This window comes from Capsicum annuum, chromosome 3 (assembly GCF_002878395.1).
Source record: "Capsicum annuum cultivar UCD-10X-F1 chromosome 3, UCD10Xv1.1, whole genome shotgun sequence".
Lineage (NCBI taxonomy): Eukaryota > Viridiplantae > Streptophyta > Magnoliopsida > Solanales > Solanaceae > Capsicum > Capsicum annuum.
The window spans coordinates 74,774,374-74,779,922 of NC_061113.1; positions in this window are offsets into that span (position 1 = coordinate 74,774,374).

A 5,549-nucleotide genomic window follows, 5' to 3' on the forward strand; every position below is an offset into this window, starting at 1 on the left:
ACTGCCAGGATCACATGTTGGTCAGCAAGACTACTTTCTTATGTTGGTCGAATGTAGCTCATCAAAGCTGTGCTGTTTGGGATGCATACTTACTGGGCTCAAATATTCATACTACCCAAAAAAGTAATGAAAATAATAGAGGCCACATGTAGATCATTTCTCTGGACAAGAATAGGACAACTATCAAAGAAGGCTTTAGTGTCATAGAAGAAAACATGCTACCCAAGGGCCGCAGAAGGATTGAATGTGATTAATATTAAGATATGGAATAAAGCAGCAGTCATGAAGAAATTATGGGCAATATCAACCAAGAAGGACTCATTATAGATAAAATGAGTACATAGCTACTACATAAAGAACAGAAATCTGGAAGATATGAACTTACCTAAGAATGCAGCTTGGGTAATCAGGAAAATTTTAGGTTGCCAGGACACTTTGATGCAGATAAACTCAATACAAGGCTTATTTGTGCAAAGAATAGCTGAACTACAGATGGGAGGGTCCTACCAGATAAACAAAGCTTATGAAAGATTACTACCTCAGCTACTAAGAGCCCCATGGAAAGCAATAGTGTTGCACTTTAACTTATGGCTGGCCCTGCAATAAAGACTTGCCACAGTGACTCGACTCTAAAAATTTGGTATACAGGTACCTATGGATTGTATATTTTGTGCAGCAAATACTGAGAGCTTTTCCCAGCTGTACTTTGAATGCACATATACTAAAAGCCTATAGAGTAGACTAGTGCAGTGGTTGGGTTTTGATCACATTATAGGGAATTGGGAATCAGAAGTATAGTGGATCAACTAAATGGCCAAACAAAAATCTACAGTAGCAAGCATCCCCTGTTGTGTATTCACGATGGTAGTATTTTGCATTTGGCGGGAAAGGAACTCTGCTAGGTTCCAAGGAAGATGTATTAGAGTGGATGTAATTTGCAGAGAGGTAACCATGCACGTTCACATAAGAGGGAGTGGAATCATCAAATGGCAGCCACATCTTCAAAGGCTAAATTGTTTCCCTTAATAGTATTGTTAGGAGAATGTTGAACATTGCCTAGACTTAGAGATATTAGTGAGAGTCAAGGGTCTACCTGAGCCTGGTATTGTAATGCAAACTTTTTTTTATCAATAAAAGCTCGCTTTTAATCAAACAAAAAAAAGTATGTGATCTATACTTTGAATGTACTGAGTATGTAGGATGGAAAAACTAACTGGTATAACTTAACATGAGTGCATGAGTATGTAAATTAAATGCAAGATCGAGTATAAACATATACTAAATAAATTAAATAAATGGAAAACTAAATACGAGGTCATGCATATATGAGATGAAATATAGACTAAATATATAAATACTGAAACTGGACGAAAGACTGTGGGAGAAATCTACAACCAAAATACCCCAATCGAAATAGAACTAGGGTCCAGCCATCTAAATACTAAAGTTAAAACTATTATTATAAGCAAACTAAATCAAAAGAAAGTGGTCATCCCAACTACCCTTGAAATCAAGCGCACACACCATCAACATATCCTCTAAGTTTGAATGGTCCTCTCTACCTGACTATCTGTCTGCGGGTGGAAGGTTGTACTGAGATGAACCTGGATACCCAGACCTTTCTGAAAAGACTTTAAAAAATGAGAGGTATATTAGGTACCCCTTTCTCATATGATGGTAAATGGGACTCTATCCAACTTCACCAACTCTCTGAGATAGTGTCTAGAATAATCCTTAACTGAATATGAAGTATTAACTGGTAAGAAATGGGATGACTTAGTCATTCGGTCTACAACAACCCAAATATAATCATGCAAATGATGCATATGGGGAAGTCCCATAATGAAGTCCATATTCACCTCTTCCCACCTCTAAGATGGGATACCAAATTCCTAAAGTGTACCACTAGGTCCCTGCTGCTCAACCTTAACATGCTAACAATTTGAGCACTTAGCCATGAATTTTGTAATATCCTTCTTCATAACATTCCATCTATAGATTTACCACAAGCATGGTACATCTTAGCAGCTCTTGGGTGAATAGAGTATCGAGAATTGTGAGCCTCTGATAGAATCCATTTTCTCAAATCATCCATGTCTAGAACACATAACCTGCCATGACAATGAAGAACACCATCTTTCCTTGGGAGAAAACAACTATTTCGTTCAACTTAGGCATCGAATCCCTATTTTGCTTTTCCTTTACTTTGGCAGCCAATGAAGATTTTGAACCATTCTGAACCCATACATTGCCTTCAAATGATCAACCAGCCAAACCCCCAATATATCAATCTAATGAACCTCATGAACTAACTCTTTTTTATCATCCTCAACATAGGCAACACTTTGCATAGATAATTTTTTTAGGGTGTTGGCCATTACATTGGCCTTTCTCAAGGGATACAAGACACTCATATCATAATCTTTCAATAGTTCTATCCATTATTCAATAGTTCTAACCATCTTCGCCAATGAAGACTTATGTATTCCTGAGTGAACACATACTGAACGCCTTTATGATCAATAAAAACATCCATGTAAAACCCATAAAGGTAATGCCTCCAAATCTATAGGGGTAAAACAATTGCTTCCAACTCGAGATCATAGGTTAGGTAGTTCGACTCATGGGGTTTGAGTATTCTAGAGGCATAGTCTATAACCCTACCTCGCTGCATCAACACACAACTAAGACTAACTCTGGAAGTATCATAATAAACCATAAAACAATCTAAACCCTCTGGTAGTATCAAAATTGGGGTAGAATTAAATTGAGTCTTTAACTCCTCGAAACTCTTCTCGCAATAACCATACCACTAAAATTTGGATTTTTTTAATAAGCACGAACATGGGAGAGGAAATAAAGGAAAATCCTTCAACAAGCCATCAATAGTAACTATCTAAACCCTAAAATCTCTTAATATTTGATGGAGAAATGGGTCTAGGCTAGTTCCCTACTACTTTGGTCTTTTGAGGATTAACCTAAATGTCTTCACCAAAAATAATATGACCAAGAGAAGTTATTAATTTCAACTAGATTCATACATATAGAACTTGATGAATAACTAATGATTCTTAAGGGTCTGCAGAACAATCCTCAAATGGTATGTATGCTCACCTTCACTGTGGGAATAAACAAGGATGCAATCTATAAAGACTATGATGAACATGTCCAAGTACTGGTTGAACACTCTGTTCATCAAGTCCATAAAATTTATGGGTCATTCGTTAGTCTAAAAGACATAACTATAAACTCAAAATAACCATACAAAGTTTCGAAGGCCCTCTTCGGAATGTCACTTTCTCTGTCTTTAATCTGATGATAGCCAGATCTGATGTCTATCTTAGTGAAACAATTTTCATCCTGGAGCTGGTCAAACAAGTCAATAATTCTGGGGATGGGATTCTTATTCTTGATTGTAACTCTGTTTAACTGGCGATAGTCCATGCACATTCTATGATAATCGTCTTTCTTACACACTAATAGAACTGGACCACCCCATAAAGATATTCTAGGTCTAATAAAACCTTTATATAAGAGATCCTTCAACTGTTCCTTCAATTACTTAAGCTTGGTTGGATCCATTTTGTAAGGTGGAATTAAAATAGGTTTGGTATTTTGAAGGAGATTTATTCCAAAGTCAATTTTCCACTCGAAATAAACTCTAGGAAGATCTTCAGGAAACACCTCTAGAAATTTATTCGCTACAAGGACTGACTCAAGACTTGGGATTTTTGAACTTGATCCCTTGACTCGAACAAGATGATAGACATACCCCTTGGAAATCATTTTCCTCACCTTAAGGAAAGAGTGAAACTGACCCATTAGTACTAAGGTACCTCCCTTCCATTCTATGACTGGCTCATTTGGAAACTGAAATTGAACTATTCTATTTCTACAGTCAACTAAGGCGTAACAGGAGTAGAGCCCATCCATACCAATAATGACATGGAAATCAGTCATCTCTATTTCTACAAAATCAACTAAGGTGACCTTTTGGGATATTATGACTAGGCAATTTTTGTGTACCCATGCAGCTATAATGGTACTACCGACTAAGAAGGACATTGAGAAAGGTTATGCGAGAATTTTAGGACCAATACCAAAATTTACTGGTAGATAGGAAGTCACAAAAAAAATGTGGCTCTAGGATCTAATAATCAATACCCATTGATATGAAACACTTGTAACGTACCGGTAACCATATCAGGAAAAACCTTTTGATCATGATGTTCCTAAAATCAATAGAGTCAGTTCTAATGTTATACACTGGTTGCACTAGAAGTGGCACCCTATTGAGTAGGGTGACCTACTGATACTGCTGAAGAGTCTATCTAACTCTGCAAAAGATTATTTCTAACTCTTTGTGTAGCCACCAAACTTTTTTTAATCCTGTTTCCTGATTTTCCATATCCAAAAGGCACATCACTATCAGCCATACACTCACCTTTATGGTTTTTACCACACCTCTTGAAAACTGGGTTGCTGCAACCATTGTTCACACTACCCTGGGACTTAGAGCCCAGTGCTCTATCATGAGTATCATGCTGGAACTTAGGCACTGGAGCACTAGCAGAAAAAAAGGTTACGGCTGAATATTTCTGGAGGAATTGAGAATGATTACCACCATCTGACCTTTTTTGTGAGAAATTAAAACTATGAATTTTGTCCCTCTTATTCTCTCTTTCCCTCTTTTTAATATCTTTCTCAATCTGTCGAGCATGAACTATCAGTCTAGAAAGGTCTATCTCTTTAATAAACATTATTGACCTACACTTCTTAACAATATCCTCTAACACACTAAATACAAACTTGCTCATTTGGGTCCTATAATCAGCCACTATATTAGGAGCATACCATACCAATGGAGTAAAATTTAGAGAATATCCTTAACATTCATACTGCTTGCTTCAAGTTAATAAACTCTTGTACCTTGGCTTTCCTCAACTCAAGTGGGAAAAACCTATCTATAAAAGAGAAACTAAACTCATTCCATTCTTCAGGCCTTGCATTGGCACCTCTATCCTCCTTTTACTGTCTAAACTAAGTGTGAGCCACCCCTTACAATTGGTAAGAAGCTAAGTTAGCACTCTTACTTATAGTAACACCCATAATGTCAGTCACCCTATATACTAGTCTAAAAACTCCTATGGATCTTAATCAGACTTGGATCCAGAGAATACTAGGGGATTCATCAGAGTGAAGTCTCGGATCCCAGTAGCTGATGTATTCACCATTTTGTTGGCTAGGGCAACAGCTTGTTGGTTATTTTAGGCAGCTATAGATTGAGCTATCATTGTGAAGGTGGCCTCGAATTCAGCATGAGAGAAGACCTTCTCATTCAGAGGGTCTTCCTGGATAGGTGGCAGTGTTAGTTGTTCCCTATTCCTCCTTCCGTTAGCCTTTTTGGGAGGTATTTTCTGTAAAGGGGTAGAGGAAGAGTTAGAAGAGGATATTTAATAGATCTCTCCCTCCATCACACGATATGGATAATGAAAAAAGTGAAACCTTCCAAAAATATTTCATAGTCTCTTATTCATAAGTGGTACACT